General features: G+C 33.9%; 1 protein-coding gene across 3 annotated transcripts in view; it reads left to right on the plus strand.

The window, feature by feature from the left end:
* Window positions 1-17,713, plus strand: part of LOC133840763 (cyclin-dependent kinase 14) — a 139,889-nt gene that overhangs the window by 37,252 nt on the left and 84,924 nt on the right. The window contains exons 1-2 of one of the 3 annotated variants that reach the window (XM_062272807.1): window positions 10,822-10,961; window positions 13,949-14,304. The exons of the other annotated variants lie outside the window; for them this stretch is intronic. The gene's annotated coding sequence lies outside the window, so the exon portion shown is untranslated. Of the gene's footprint in view, window positions 1-10,821; window positions 10,962-13,948; window positions 14,305-17,713 lie in introns of those variants that run through there. 3 annotated transcript variants of the gene reach the window in all.

Here is a 17,713-nt window from a genome sequence, read left to right on the forward strand (position 1 = left end):
ACGAGTAGATTCCACTTTCTCTTGCAATTGCGTTTGCTGTTGCACTTTTAGGTTCAACACAGCCAAGGCGGAAAGGAAAGGTCAATTCTAAGAGCAATTGCACTAAAACTATGACAGCATCCTTTAGAGGTGTTTTTTTTTGTTTATTTTCTTTCGTTCGCTTTTGATTCACTCAACCTGAGTGGAGCTTTTTATTAGTTTATTTCCATTTTATTAGCTGAGGTTTGAAAAATATCGCACTACTTTCAATTGGCCATGAACTGTTGCCACAGCAACCGCAACAGCAATAGCAACAGCATCAAATCGCATGGTGACGAGTGTTGAGTCCCGTTGAAACGTGTTGAATTGGACGCCCACTCACAATTCGAATCACCGTTTAGAATCACAGAGAGATGGAGGGAGAGAGAAACAGAAGCTTCCGGTTTCAGTTTCAGTTTCATTCAATTTGCTGCACTTCATAGAGAAATTGAAAAGTACGTAGAAGGGAGAACAATACAAAAAATATAAAAAACAGCGCATAAAATGCAAAATTGCTGCCGCCCGCTCCGACAAAGTCTATAAACATATATTTGAGTCATCAAACGGATCGTGAGAACGAAAAATAAACGAAAATCACGCACAACTTTTGAAAGGAGGGGAATCTAGAGGAGGAGAAACATGTGTGTGCAAAGCAGCTCGAAACGAAAGCGAAACGGAAATCATTTGCATACTTTGAACTGCAATTGGAACTAGAACTAGAACTAGAACTATTATTGGAGAGGGACGATTTCCGCTTTTTAGAATCAAGTGTCAAATGGTGTCTCAAGTGTTTTAATTGGGTTTGGTATATTTTGTACTCTAAGGTATATTTTATATGTAATAGTATATCGATATACAAAAAATATCAAAACATTTTATATACCATGAACATAATAGTATACCAAATATAGTTTGGTATATTTTGTACTCTATGGTATATTTTATATGTAATAGTATATGGATATACCTAACTTAGTTTGGTATTTTTTGTATATCGAAATATTTCTACATATAAAATATACCTTAGAGTACAAAATATACCAAATTATATTTGGTATACTATTTCGTTCAAAATATACTATGAATATAATAGTATACCAAACTATATTTGGTATATTTTGTAGTCTAATGTGTATTTTATATGTTAAAGTACATATATCGACATACCAAGTATGGTTTGGTATATTCTGTGCTTTATGGTATATTTCGAATGTAATGGTATATCTATATATCAAATATATCATTCGGTATATTGTTGTGTTTTTGGTATATTCATTCGGTATATTTTTAGAATATGGTGGAATGGAAAATTTTACATTTCATATATTTTAACATTTTCGGTATATTAATATGGTATATTTTAAGAATATTATTGAAAATGGTAGCGGGTATCTCACAGTCGAGCAAACTCGACTTTAGCTTTCTTACTTATTTCGCCAAGGGCTCCACACAAAATGGAATTTGACTAAAACTCATTTTGGGCAGCACTCAACACCAAATTCAATATACTGAAAACTTTTGCCTCGATCCTTTCTTCCTTCATAAAAGCCAGACAATTTTTGCATAATTAGACAATTAGCCAGGTCAAAATTCAGCTGTTGATAAACGAACTTTGATGCTCCACAAAAATGGAGTCTCACTTCACTGCACTGCATTTTACTTCTTTTCCTTTTTCTCTTACTCCTTTTTTGCACTTGTTTATTTTGCACTCGGTTTGCAACTTTGCGGCTCATAAAAATGCATTTTCCCTTCCCTTCTTTCCCGTTTGCCCTTAAAACAAACCACAAATCTTTTTGTGCATCTTGTTTTTGGGGTGAAACTGTTTTAGAACTGAGCTTGTAACTTTGCTTTTGTCCTCGTTTCTTTTCTTGTGCTTGTCGACACTCTAATACGCTGTAAATAAATGGCAAAAATGGAGTTTGCAAAAGAGAAGAAAACATTTTTGCTACACAACTTCACTGGCTCACACATTCGCAAGGATTAAGGACAAGAATGAAACTTCTCGAAGAGAATACACTTTTAAAGTTGGGGAATATTAGAATTTCAAGCAAAGGTTGTCAAAGCTTTAAAGAAATGAAAAATAATTGAAATTGAATGGTTTTTCAATTAAAAAGAATGACAACATTTTTAGATACTTTATGGAATATAAATTTTGAGGAAATGGATATTTATATTTTTTTTTTATTATATTTTTGTTGATGAACCAACTTAATGTAATAGTATACAAATGATTGACATAAAAGAGATTTTAAATGACGTTTTGAGAATCATTCTGCAATATTTACTTTTCATATTTTTAAAGTTTTAAATGAAAACTCATTTTCAATGCTATTTTATATTTTATAGTGTCAAGTTTTGAGCTTAATATCTAGCGTATTTTATACTATATCTTGTTATTATTTTTAATAATGATTCATTTTCTTTTTCTATTAATTCAGACTAAGAGAAATATTAAATTTATGTGATGAAACTTATATTGTAGTTCATATGGAATTTGTATTGTATAGAGATCTTAATTCATAATCTTTATATTTAACCACATACTGGTTAATCCAATTATTTTGAATAATAAACTATTTTATTTTTCTCGTTTCCTAATATTAAAGCACATTCAACCTCACACTCTTTACTTAAATTCTAGGGTATTTTATTGTCTCATACACTTTGTCGCTTGCTGCAATTGTTTGCAGCAGTTGTCTTCGAGCTGCGCTCTTAGGCAAAGTACATGAAAATAAATATCTCTGAGTTTCGAGTTATGAAATTTATTAGCTGCAAATGCTATTTGTTGTTCTTATTCGTGTTCTTATTGTGCACTTGTTGTTGTTGCTTTAATTGTATTTCTCATTGCTTTTGTTGTTGTTGTTAGTTATCACTGCCTTGGGTCAGCTGCTCAGTTTTCTCAGTTTGTGGACGGGAAGTGTTGCACATTAAAATTTTATTGTATACATAAGAATTTCCGAGAATTTGTTGCCATTTGCCTTTGCTTTGCTTTGCTCTACTCACTCGTTTGCTTGATTAATGAAGTTGTTGTTTAAAGTTGTGTACGTTTCTATCGAGGGAAGGAGAACGAGAGGAGAATGAAGAGGAGATTTCATCGAATGTTGCTTAGGTATCAATTCAATTCATTTGATTGGATTTGCAAGTTTATGAACTTCATTATAAAGGCATTAAGAGCACAGTCTTTTGGGGCAGCTTAATTTTAATTGCAACATTGATTCGATGTTGCGGATGTTTCAACCCTTTAGGGTAAAAACGCGAACATACTCAAAGGTGTTGCTTTAATTCTATGCTTCGCAAATGTCAATTATAATTGAGTGAAAAGAGAAGAGCTAAGTTGTTGTGTGGAAATTAAAGGTGTGTCATTACTATGTATGATTAAAAAGTCGTTGCAATCATGCAAATGATTGATTTTTGAATTAATCAAAATAAAGTATATAAACCACACTTTAAATTGATTGCTGAAAGTTTACCACGAAACTGACGATTTAAATTATTATATTTTAAAGTGCAAAAGTTAAGTTTCAGGCTTCGTTATCGGCAAATACATTTGACTATACATAATTATGCAACAAAAAATGCATGAAAAATGTAATATGGAAATTATAATTTTCAAATAAAAATATTTTTTGTGCATTTACTTCCAGTTTGCTTTAAATTTACCACAGCAAATCATATGTAGTATGTCAATATACCAAATGTAGTCTCAGGCATATTTTTAGTATTTTTGCGGTATAATAAGATGGAATATTTTAAAATTAATACCGCACTGTAATGCTTTTATTCATACTAGCTTTATTACTTTTTATTGTTTTGTTATTGTAAAAATATTTGAATATAATATTGATAATTAATTAATTACAAAGAAGTGTAAGATACTTGAAAGTAGTGCAAATGCATTTAATATTTCATACAATTTTAAATTCAATCACCTAAATTATGTTTTCATAATATGATGAAATATTTTGGAATTTTTGGTCGTTGACCAATTGACAAAAAACCCTGTTCAAATTTATTGAATTTTGTGGTTTCTATGCTGGCAATATATTTGATAAAGATTCTTCAATACGTGAAAAAAGTATTTAAGTGTTCAAATTAAAAAGTTCCTAATTTGTATAGTAAAACCAATGCCATTTAATTATTTATGAGACCTTATTTTCCAAATAACCACACAATATGAATTATTTGTGGTTTTCACTTATCTAGTTTGAATAGTATTGCCAAATAATTAATGAAATTTTGTTAAACATGACAATTGTATTAAAATGGCAATATATAACTAACTAAATTACTTTTAGTATGAAAATATTGTAATTAGAAAATTGTAAATTTCATGCAATTAAAACATTAGTCATTAAATTATTTAAACTAATTCGCACTTAAAATAAACAAAATGTCATTTAATGTTTTACGTATATTTTTATATATGTATATCTATTTTTAATTGAGCCGTTAAATTGGGACACAGCTGAATGTCGGTTATATGAAATAATTTTTGCATTGCCTAACCGCAATTTTATGTGCAGCTAATTGCAGCACGCTGCACGCTGCAGATTTGTCATGCGAAATGCAATTGTTGTGCTGCAAGCAAAATAGTTTTTACTCATTTTTCTCATTCGCATAATCTATTGTCGAACAAGAAGAAGAGTCGTAATTGCAATTAGAGGATGCATCGCGCTCTCATGTTATCCATTTCAATGCTCAGTGGCTACGTTCGCTGTGCTCGTAATTCGTTTAACCAGCTTTTCATTTGCAAGCGGAAAATCTCATTAGTTTTCCTCCCCTCCCATAGTTCAGTCCAGTGCTGCCCAAACTGCAGCCGCGTCGAGTTTTGCAGCCGTGCCACAAAAACCGCAAACACAGCAAAACACAAGAGCAACACTCGCTGCGTTGGTCGCTGTTAAACATGAATTAAGCATATTGATTTAAGTGCATGAATTATGACTGTGGTTGCAGTAAATTTTTAACACCGAAAGAAAAAACTTGCTTAAAGAGAGAATAAAATGTTGAATCAAGATGATGATGATGTCAAAATTATACCAAGAAAGTTTATTCTTTAATTAATATAAAACTTCTACAAAAAGTCTAGATTCAAGATTTTAATCTTGTTTCTTGAATGGAAAAATCTTTAAATTGAACCAAGAAAACAAAATCTTAAATCAAGATTTGTTTCTGGAATAGAAAAATTTTAAAAATGAACCAAGAAAACAAAATCTTAAATTAAGATTTGTTTCTAACATTTAAAAAATCTAAAAAATTAACCAAGGCAACAAAATCTTAAATCAATATCAAACGTTCTCAAATTTTTTATATACGCTTAGAATTTGAACCAAGAACCAACAACCGAAAAATCGATGATCGAAAATCTACTTTTCAATCTACTTTTTTTTTCTCTAGTGTAGTTGCCACCTGGGCGAGTAAACGTGGAACGACTTCTTGCAACTTTTAGTGGCACAGTTGAGAGCACACTTAATCCACATCATTAGCAAAAACGAATGCAAAAGGGGCATGTGGCATGCGACTCAATTACGCCTTTATTGCAGCAGCAGCTTTGCTCCAATTTCAGTTATTTGTAGTTATTGATTTTATGGGCACACACAATTTTGTAAATGTTTTCATTATACTCTCTCCCGCTCTCACTCATTGGAGGCAACTTTGATTACGGCCTTGCGAGATACATAAACTTTTGCCACATTTATTATTTAAATGCTTTTATCTCTCTAGCGTGTGTGTGTGTGTATATTGAGGGAATTTATCCCCAAATTTGGGGCAACTTATTGGACCGAAGTCATCACTTCAAAAGTCAATTAAGTTGGACATCGTTGCCACACACACACACACTCACACACATCCCTCGCTTCATCTAGTCGCCTTTTGCTTCACTTGCTGCTTGCGTTTTCTAATCCATTTCGATTTGCAATAAATTCATTTTGTTTATTCACATTTCGTATGCTGAGCATTCGATGCCACACAAAACTTGGAATATCCTGTAATGCAAACAGTTACACGAGGGTCTAATGACAGCTAAAGCAATCAGCATAAACGTTGACGAATGCGGGAGGTGAAGGAATTGAAAAGAATATTGATATACTCTTTATTATTAGGGCTTAAGCAAGCTAAAGTGTCACAGCTTGAATATAAATATGCGCAAATTTCTGTCATATATTTTATTTAAAGTAAATCAACGAAACTATAATTGTAACGTTTACGAAATTGTCGCAAAAGGATATATATGTAAATTCATGAAATGCAGGAAATACAAATACAATAAAATTGATTTGATGTCTTAAATATCACACGTTATTATATTTATAATTCATATTCTATTAAAGATATCCATAAAAAATATACGAATAAATCAACAAAACTATTTAAAACGTATCACAAAAGTAAATGAATCTGTTTCACACATAAATTTGTCTTAAACAAAAAGAAAACTAGTTGACATTATAAAATATGGAAAACACACTTCTGCCAGTGTGAATGAAATGTTCCGTTATAACGTTAACGAATGCAACGCAAAGAAAAAGTGACAAGTCACGCTAGCAGTAAAAGAAGAAGCGTAAGCGATGGCAAAAGTGAGTGCAATATGTGAGTATTGTACTAACAGAAATATGACAGAAACGTTTACGAATATACATTAGAAAGAGAAATGACAATTAACTGCAACTTAAAGTTTAACATGTATGTATATGTAAATGTTATAAATGTACAAGGTGAAAAGATATATAGAAAACGTTTGCAAATGATGCGCAAAATAGATTTAAAATATGTTAATAGTAAGACAGAATAAATTATGTTAAAGAACACATCAAGTAACAGCAAAATAGAGCATAACGTACATAGGAGGAACACATAAACTAACAACATTTAGAACGCTTGCGAATGCAGCGCAAAAAAGAATTGAAAAAATTGCAAAAAGTACATAATTAATGTTGATAAAAAAAAAACAAATTAAGTAAAAGCAAATGTGAGCAAAATCTAACATATATTCTAAGAACACATAAACTAACCACGTTCAAAACGTTTGCGAATGCAGCACACAAAAGAATAAAGAAACTTCACGAAATCTTTGACAACTTTTCGTTTGCATTTTCGTATTCGCTTGCTTAAATTCTCGCTCTTATTTGCCGCAGGGTATCATTGAATCAGTCACACTTTGTGACCGCAACACTTTTACCTGTTTGCTTTGGCGTGGTAGGCGTGGCAAGTGTGGATTTCGACACACGTCGTTTTCCATTAAATTTGCCTGCAGATAAACGAAAAAAAACTGTCGAGCAAAAGTTGTTCGTTTCGTGCTCTGTCTCACCTACGTATCGCATTTTTGTGTTTTTTTTTTTTGCTTTCGGGTGAACCCAAAACTCACGTGAGATTTGCTCCCCAAGCTGCGACTTATCGTAGTGCCGCAACTTGTGGCAGTTGGAGGATGGAGAATGGAGGATGGGAGGAGGAGAGGGATCTCATGCTACTCTATGCATATTTAAATAGACTTATACACACGCACACGACGCAACACTGGACGGGACCACGTGGCGTATGCGTAATGTGGCGTGTCAAACCCAAAGGACTCGACAATATTTTCGTTTTGCGTTTGGTCTCTCTCTCGTTTTTCGTGCTGTTGCACATTGAAGATAAAAAGCAAAAGTTAAAACCAATTCGCACGCAATTTTTACTCCACTCTGTTTACTGTTGTAGTTCTTATTCCTCTTTGTTGCTCACCTGGGGGGAGTTGCTTCAAGTCGAGGCGAGTTGAGTGCGTGTCTCCTTGCCACCTGAGCCTAAACAAATGCAACACTTTGTTTTAACAGGCAAGCCATGACTACTACACACAATTTATTTGTTTACCTCTCTGCTCTGCTCGTCGCACAATTTATTTAGTGCCCACTGTACAGTCAGCCCTTTTGCGCAGGTGCGGTTTTGCGGTTGTGACCTGACTTGGGCCCGCGGGGCGTTTAAAATGCAAAGTAGCCAACAAAAAAAGAAAATACCTAAAAAAAACGATATAAAACAACAAGAGCAGTAAAAGGTTGCATAATTGAAAGAAAACTTTTGCTCTGACTGTGATTAGGGTGCTGATAATGGTATCACAGTTAGGTCAGGTCAGGTCAGTTGTTGTTGTTGCTGTTGGTGGAAGGGGGAGAAGGGGGAATCAAGGGTCGAAAATTGAGTTTTGCGGCTGACGAAAAGATTAATGACTTTTGAATAGCATGCGAGTGCTTAGTCTCTGTATATGTATGCGTGTGTGTATGTGTGTATGTGCATGTGTGTGTGTGTGTGACCAGCGCCTTGGGCACTTGTTCTATTTGTGGTCGAAGCAAGTTTGTGGCTTAACACTTGGTAGATTAGATTCCCCCAGACTGCATATCCCGATTAATCTTCAATTAAGGTTTGATGGAGCCAAGAACCTTGCGGTTCAAATGAGCTATTTATTATGAAAAAGCGTCAGATTTCCAAACGAAAATGTTAATTATGAAATATCATATTCGTGATATCAAATCCAAGAAATTAATAGCTCAGAAATTTGTAAAACGAGCTGTGCTTTAATTAAGGCGAAAATCAAACTTCATAGAAATTTAAATAATTATAACAAAAAAAAATTCATCATTAAATAGTGATTACCAATTAAGTGTTGTCAAAATATTTGAATTGTTATAGATAATAATGTTAGTCCTTTAAAAATTGTGTTTTTTTTTTTCAATTATTAAATAATTAATACTTCATTTTATTGCTCACTGATTGTATATTAAATTATTGACACCATGTAAATTTTAAAGTCGTAAAAGTTAATGCCTAACATCGACATATTATTAAAAGTAAAAAAACAATTTATGAACTAGTTCCAAAATAATATTATTTTGTTTGATTTCTAATCAGTTTGCTTTTCGTTCTACGTTTTTTATTTGAAGTATTTCGTTTTAATGCGCAGTTCATTTACTTAAACTTGTTGAACTTAAGTTTAAGTTAAGAACTAATACAATAAGCATCCCTTGAACTAGTTCAAATCATCATCAAAGTAATTTAATATTCTTCTGTTCCCTTTGAACTAGTTCAAATCATTTTCAATGTTATTTTTTAAATTGTGCTTCTCTTGAACTAGTTCAAATCATCAACAAAGTAATTTTATAATAATTTGTTCACTTGAACCAGTTGAAATCATCATTAAAGTAATTTTACAAAATTTTAACCAATTCAACTAGTTCAAATACACAAACGAAACCTTAACCCGATGCCACAAAGGTTTTATGTTCTTGTTTATTTTGATTTTATTGCAAATTTTAAGGGTGCACTTTCAATCGAAATAAAAAGGGAATCGAAAGCCCAATTAAAAACGCTCTTCTATTTGAACTAGTTCACTAGAAGCAAAAGCCGCCGCCTCATTGAGTTTTTATTTATTTTTATTTTTATGCTTTTGTGTATTTATTTGACAATTTTACGAGTGCACTTACAGTTGCAATAAAAGAGCGAAACCCTAACCTAACCTACGAGGGGAAGAACTGCATGTGTTGCTAGCCAAGTTTACTGCCTGGGTTTGGGGTCATATCATTTTATTGCCCGACCACAATCAAATGCCGATTGCCCAGCAAAAGCAGCAAAAGCAGCAACAGCAACTGTAATAGCAGCAACAACAACAACAAATGCAACAATCAACCCAACAGGAGGTCGCCTAATCAAATTTGCGGAATTCGCTTCCTGCGGCGCCTCTGCTTTGCCTTTTGCCTCCCTCTTCTACCACCCACAACTCCATTTACAGTACTTCTACCTTTCTGTCTCTCTCTCTCTCCTGCTTGCACCTGGGAATTAACTGTGTGCACGTTTGGCCACATTTTTGTTGTTCTCTTCTACTTTTTTGTTGTTGTTGCGTTGTGTGTGCCTGTGTTGTTTTATTCCCAAGCTTTTAATAACTGAACAAGCCGCTCATTAATAATTTAAAATAGAGCAAAAATATGCGCGCTCTTCTTTTGGCAGTCTCTCGTTGTTGTTGTTTTTGATGTTGTTCTGGTTGCTGTTGCTCTGCTCTGCTTGTAGTCCCAACGGCGGCGTTGTCCCAGTGGCGCGTGGTTGTGGTGAATTTCGTTTCGTTTCGTTTGTGGTGTGTGTGTGTGTGCGTGTGGATGCCATTGTCAAGTGAAGAGAGCCAAGCTCGCATTGCTTGCGCTCTCTCAATCGTCCGCTGTCTCTTGCGCTCTTTTGGTCTTTGCATTGGCATTCGCAGCGCATTCCTTCACCAACACACAGGCACACGCATTGGATTCTGTTGTGGATGCCTTCGCAGACAGCTTCCTCTCAACTCGCCTGCTACCCTCCCTCCCACGCACATGCTGTGCTCAACTGATGATTCATGCTTGCTGACTGCGATGCTGCTGCTGTTCTCAGTGTTGTAGTTGTTGCTATTGCCTGCAATGCTTAAGCAATTTATTTTGCCGACACTTCCTCATAAGCAGCTAAAGCAGCGCAGCAGCAGCAGCGTCAGCATTTGTTTTGTTTGTTGTTATTTTTTATTTGTTTACATTCTGCTGCCGCTATCGACTGCGCTGCCAGCGTTACTGCCGCTGTTGTGACGTAAGCGCACAAAGCTGTGCAGCTGTTTAAATAGCACAGCAACAACGCTTTGCCGGCTGCGCTTACTTGAATCTGAATGAAATACTTTTTGTACTACGTACGACGCAAAATTCACCACAGCAGCAGCAGCGACCCAATGCAGCAGCACCAGCAGCAGCGCAGCACATTGCTGACGTCGCAAGCGCGTCGCTGCTGCAACTGTTGTGCGCTGTCGCAGCGGTCGCTGCTTTCAGTTTTAGTTCGGATTCAGTTCACAATTGAACGTTCGCCGTGTCTGACGCGTCGCGCTCTTTGTCCAGCTCTCCGCCACACATTCGCTTCTCGTTTGTGACGTGAGCAGCAGCAGCAGCAGCATTAGTTCGCAGTGACTCTCAAACCTACGTATAGTACGTCACAATGTGTCTTTTTTGTTGTTTCGCGAACGCTTCCGTTGACTTTTTTTGCCGCAGCATCATAAATCAACACTAAATAAAAGCAACAATGCACACAGCAACAACAACAATAACAACAACAAGCATATTTAATAATTTGGTGCTCTGTGTTTAGTTTCGCTCTGGTTTCGTCGTCTTCTTCTTCTTCACTTCATATTTGTTTTATTTATTTGCTTTGTGCTCGCGTGTGTTCCGCTCTCTCCATCTCTCTCTCTCTCCATCTCTCTCGCTATTGTGTGTGCGTGCTTTGTTTGTATTTGAGTTTGTTTATTTGTGCAGCCGGCCAAAGCAGCAAGTTCCAATTAGAAACTACGCCAAAACTTGTAGTGCAAACTCCAGCTTCTCAGTTCATCCCTCTCGCTCTTACCTCACCCTTCCTCTATCATTTATTCAGCTCAATTCGAAATGCGTTTGAAAACAAATTCACTTCCCGTTTCGCTCCCGCATTTTGAAGGCTACTCAAAAGTTTGTTTTGTTGAGCTTTTTTTTTCTTCTTATTTTTATTCGGCGTTATCTTTATGCTTCATTTTTTGCGGCAATTTGAATAAGTTGAACGTGCGTTCAATTTATTCAGCGGGTTAACAAAAAAAAAATGAGTACGACAATAACGGCAGCTTTTCAAGCAAAGTCTCGAAAACAAAATCGCCAATTTATGCGGGAAGTGAAGGAAATATTTCAGGCAGTTAAATAAATTAAGTTCATATGAATAAAAGTCATCAATAAAATGTAGTTTGAGATATTTTTCAATTAGGCTGAAAATTATAAAAACTAAAAGAGCGTTCTCGAATACAAAAACTCCAATTTATGGAAAAAAGAGAAACATTGGATAAAGTTAAATAAATTTGAGTTGTATAGATTCAAAGTAATAATATATTTTCTATCACATCAGCTTTTAAAGATATTTAAAATCACTATAGTTTTATCTTTTCCATAATATAATAAAAACTTTAAGAGATCTGCAATCTACGCATAAAATTTAAAAAAGGTTCCAATATAAACTAATTTTAGTTGTGCTTTTTAATAATTTGAAACTTTCAAACAAAATTATAGATATAAAGTAAAACGGAATAAATACTAAATTCCTAAAAATTATGTATTATCGAAGTGTTGAAATCGCTCTTTCAAATTATAAAATATTGCTGACATCTGGTGAACTTATTAGGAGCCGCCTTTACTCAGTTTAACACAGTGATCTGATCAAAATGCCAAAAACAAGTTTGTCCAAAAAAAAACATTTAAAAAAAGCAGTCGAAAATCTAGCGGAATTTCCAACAAGTTACCGTGCAAAAAATAAAGGCAATCAAACTGTAACAATCTAAGCTTTGGCACAAAAGCAATATAATAATACACTGTGGTGATTGTTATTAACATAAAGATTGCTCACGATCTTTTGTTGCCTGTTTGCCTGGGGAGAAGTTCAGTTATACTAAAAATATGCTTTTGACCTAGATACGTTTTGCACACAAAACAACGTTCTAGAGGCGACTCCAACTTATCTCAGTTATTTGGTGTCGAAAAAAAAGAAAACTTGCCTTGTCAGCTGACTGCTGCTGAAAGTCGTTGTCGTAAATTGCAATTTGCATGCATCACATCACAGTTGTGGGACTGTGACGCAAATGCGGGCGCAGTGCTTGTCAAACTGTGTTGTAGATATGTTACAGCATATATAGAAGATGCAATTTCTGAAGTGCTTATCAATTGAGTTGCCGCCTGTGACCCAGAAGTGCATAGAACATGCCTCTCTTTTCCCCAACAACAACGGGAACAAGATGAGACACGACCTACTCACCTATCATGTAATCAACATTGCGTATACGTAATAAAGCCAAGCCAGTGTATTTTGATAGCCGCCAAAAGACGCCACGCTTGCCCGGGCGTACCCTCTGATGCCCCTCTTCTAACAACAAAGTGTGTGAGAGAGAGAGAGGCAGAGCGACTGCGAGGTGTAATGTAGTACGTACGCACGCCAAGCCGGCTTGTGTGTGTTTTTAATGTGGAACTTAAGAGAGCATCGCAATGCTTGCTCTCTCTCTCGTAACGTGTGCGCTCTCTCGCTAGCTTGCTCGGGCTCTCGCTCACGCTCACGCTCTCTCTGGCGTTTGCATGTGCAGGCACTCGCCACCCACCCCCAAAAACAAAAGCAGGTGGCGCCCTTGCGCTACTTTCATGTTGGGCTCTGTCTATGCTTTGGCTTTCAGAACGTCGCAACGTCGAAACGTAAAACGTAAAAGCGGCGTAACGTAAAACGTAACGTAGTGAGTATATCTCGTTGACCTCATTTCGTGTGCGAAACTCAACGCGGCAGGTTGTGTGCAGCGCTTCGCGTTCACCGGCAAAACGAAGCTTCTTCACATTGAAAACTCTCGTAACGTGCCAAACATAAATTCCTTTGTCTACGTCGACGTCGACGGCAACAACAACGACGACGTCTCGTCTCATTTGATATCGTCGTTTTTTCAAGTGTATGTGTGCAAGTTAAATGTCAAAGTGTTTTACATTTTCAAGTTGAACTCTTAACCTCGCGTCAAGTTTTAAATTACATTTTGTGTTTGTTTCTTTCTGATGAATTATGCGAGAACCAAGTTATAAAATATTGCTGTTGTTGTGCGTTGTGTTGTGTTGTGTGTTGATCTATGGCCACGCAAATCGATTTGATGAGCTGCTAAAGCAAATCGAAAGATTATAACAGCAAAAACACCCTCGAAAAAAACAATAATAACAAACCAAACCACCCCAAAAACAAAAAGCGAAAGATTTCTTTCGTTTTTATATTTTTGACGTAGCAGATTTTCTTGTAGCTTTTCCTTTCGCATTTTCCTTTTTGAGGGTTGTTGTCATGGTTGTTGTTATTGTTGTTGGTGTTGTTGTTGCTTTTGCTGTTGTGTTGTCTGTGGTCGTAGCTCAATATTTATACTCGTTGTTGTTGTTTCCACTGTCTGCAGATAAAATTTGACCTCGTTTACATGCGAGACGGTTTTTGCCATTATCCACCAATAGATAACAGAATACATTCGTTATATATACATATATAGTGCAAAAAGTGTCATAAAAATAAATTCAAGTAACAACTTGAACTCTAACAAAATGTTTGCCATAAACAAAAGCTTTGCAATCGCTTGAAACGCAAAATTGTGTGAAAAATAAGCAAGTAAAACAATTCAAAAAACGCAGTTAAATATTTTTAACTGCATTAAATTATATTAATTCATCTCTACAACTGGAGCTACGGCGATAAACGGCCTCAAAATTGCCGAACTAATCAATCAACCCACAAAGTTGAACAACAACAATTTTGGTGGTGCGTATTTCAATTATTTTATAAAATACATTTATCCCAAAAGTTATTCTTAAGCAAGCAAAACTTTGCTTTGTTTGTTTTCCTAATTATATAAAATAAAAAAATGCGAGATAAAGATAGAAAGAAAAATAAGTGGAATGTCTAAAATAAACAATCATTAAATCCGCTTTCTTGAGGCCCACGCAGTGAATTTGTTTATATAAGTATTAAATATAATTTGATATTTTTATTTATAAATTTGTTGGCTTTATTGAATCCATCAACGTTCAACGCGTTTAATTTTTATTTCCATTTTGATTTGCGCTAAATTTATGCCTACAATAAACAAATCTTTGTGTTTATTTTCAACTTAAGCACCCAAATAGCTAAAAACGTGCGAAGTGCGTTTCTTTTGCCTTCTACTCAATGGAAAAGTTTCAAAGTTAATATTGAAATTAATAAAAAAGAATGAAAAGGAATGCGCTACTTTAGAGAAAAGAAAGAAAAACCATAATAAAAAGGCTTTTAAAAAATATTTGCATTTAATAATTGAGCTTCGCATTTACTTCATTTGTTGTTTGTAATACAATGTCTTGAAGACTTTATTCCAAAATAATTCCGAATATTAATAAAGAAATAATTCTAAAAAAAATTTATTCCGTAGCTGATCGAAAATAAGTGAAATTATTTTTATAATATCAAAAAATTACATAGAAATGCAATGAATTGCAACCTTTGAACTCTCTTTGGAAAACTTAAAAAAAAACGAAAATCATTTATATGAATTCCCTAACATATTTATAAACTTTTCTGCAACACAAAAATAATGAAGAAAAATTGTTATAGAAAATTAGTTAAAATTCTTTCAAATAAGTTAATTAAAGATGAACATTTCAACTACTAATTTAAATGTATTAAAAACATTATAATAAAAACAATTGAAATTTCGATAAATGCTTAGCTTAACTAGGTTCACAATTATCGATAGTAATTAATGAGTATTTTGTTTGAATTTTATACAGAAAAACAGTTGAAATTAATTATAATAATTAGTTGAAATAATGGCATTTTTAATAATAATTTCAATGATTTGAATGTATTCAAATCAAGTTAATGATGAATATTCATTAAAATTTCGATTAGTACGTAATTTCTGCTCTCAATTATCGATAGTAATAAACATGTATTTTAATAGGATTGGTACACAATATAGTAGAAAAAATAATTAAATTTTTAATAAAATATTGGGAATATTAACTAAAATAATGTGAATGCTTTGAATATTATTCAATGAAAAATACTCATTGATAGTAATAAACAATTAGCGATAATAATAATCGCGTATTTATTATTTATGTATAATAGGAATCTTTACAGAAAATCAGTTATAATTACAATAATTGGTTAAAATGTTTTTTGTATACATTTTTTGGTAAAATACAATAATTTGAATTTATTTAAATCTAATGAATTGAAAATATTTATTAAAGTGTTCATAACCTTCTGCTCTCAATTATCGATAGTAATAGATAATTAAAGCTTTTAGATGTCGATAGTAATAAACGTGTATTTTAACAGAAATATTCTAATGGGAAAGTAATTTAATTTTTGAACTATTTCATTAAATATATTTCAATGAAAAATATCCATTGAAATTTCAATAAATGCTTAATTTTTGCTCTGAATTATCGATAGCACTAAATTCTCTGATAACTAAATTCAATGGAATTGCGAAAAATGCATAAACTAGCAGTTGATTTGTCAATTAGGGCAATTGATCTGATCCATGAACTATGTTTGTGCATTTAGGCGTAGAAACACTATTAAATCGATGGCAATCTCTTTAGCTTAATAGTTTTGTGTTTTTAATTCGCCTGATGTGTCGGAATGTGTTCGTGTCGATTGGGAAAAATGCATTTTCGCGCCGATTTTCACGTGCAGCAGAGCAAAAAATATTTGTGTGTGTGCATTTTGGGGAAAATAAATGCAAGCGCGCAGTCAAATAAATATTTTAAAATATGCGTAAAAGCCTATTTAAAATGCTGCACAAATATGGAAAGTGGCTGCAGCAGACAGAGGGGAAAAGAGGGGAAAAGCAAACGTCGTGCATCAAAGTAAACTTTATTTAAATGAAGCGCAAATATTTTGACACGCCGCCAGTAAAAAATAAAACCAAATGAAATATATTTGGAAATAAACAAAAAGCAGAACAAACAAAAAAAAAAGGAAATAATAAAACTTGCATTTAATTGGAAAACTGTGCAACACTTGGAATACATATTTTATGTCCGAATTGGCAACAACAACAACAATAACAACGACAACAACGATTGCCCTAAATGGAAGTCATCGATTCTCCAATTCTCCAATTCGCTCCCATCATCATCATCAGCTTGATGCTCCTTTCAATGGAAACCGGCTTAAAGCAACACGCGGAAGACTTTGCTCGATTTTAATGGCAGCTGTTGCTGTTGTGGTTGTTGTTGTTGTGATTGCTGGTGTGCAATTGAAATTAATTCAAGTTGAATTGAACTTTTTTATTAGAACATTGACCCAAGCAACGCGAACGCTTTGCTTTGACGCTTGCTGACGTTCGCATCTCGGTCTCTTGCTCTCAGTCTCTCTCAGTGCCCGCAGGGGGCAACTCCAAGGTCTAATCAGCTGTTAAATCACTTGTTTAATCAGCTTTATATGCGAATGATAAGCTAAACACATACACACACATTTGCTTACACATTCACATTCACATTTGTATCTATATTGTATTCATACATTGCTGGGAAGCATAAAACCAAATACACTTCCGTTATCACACAGACGGCCGACAAACAACGCAATCAAAACTCATTACAATGCACAGAGCAGTTTGCCGAGCAAGCTGCGCGAGGGTAGCTCAAGTAGTTACGGGAGAACCTGAAAGATAACTTATAGAAATCGTTTGATTATTATATTATATTTTAAAATACCATAAATAGTTAATGGATTTTATTGCAAAGCAAATAAATTTGATTGATCGGTGATTCAGTGACATACTTTTAGTATTTTAATATACTATGAGTATTTAATTCAGTTTATTGTAAAGCAAAGATATATGACATATTTTTATTTTTAATATTTAAAGCAATATTTAGTATTTTAAAATACCATAATTATGTTAATGTAGTATTTTGCAACGCAATGAATTGGTCCGTTAATTAGTTTTATTATTTTAAAATACCATAAATAGTTAATACAGTATTTTTCAACGCAATGAATCTTATCTTATTTTATCTTGTCTTATCTTCCAAATTGTTGCTGTGTATCTTTAATTTTTATTCTCAAATTATATTTGAAAACTGTAACGCATATTTCATACAAAATAATATGAAATATAAATAGAATTTTCATTAATGATTGCAAAGCAGAAAAATATGAGTCTTATCCAAATTAC

The sequence above is a fragment of the Drosophila sulfurigaster genome, chromosome 3 (assembly GCF_023558435.1).
Source record: "Drosophila sulfurigaster albostrigata strain 15112-1811.04 chromosome 3, ASM2355843v2, whole genome shotgun sequence".
NCBI classification, from domain to species: domain Eukaryota; kingdom Metazoa; phylum Arthropoda; class Insecta; order Diptera; family Drosophilidae; genus Drosophila; species Drosophila sulfurigaster.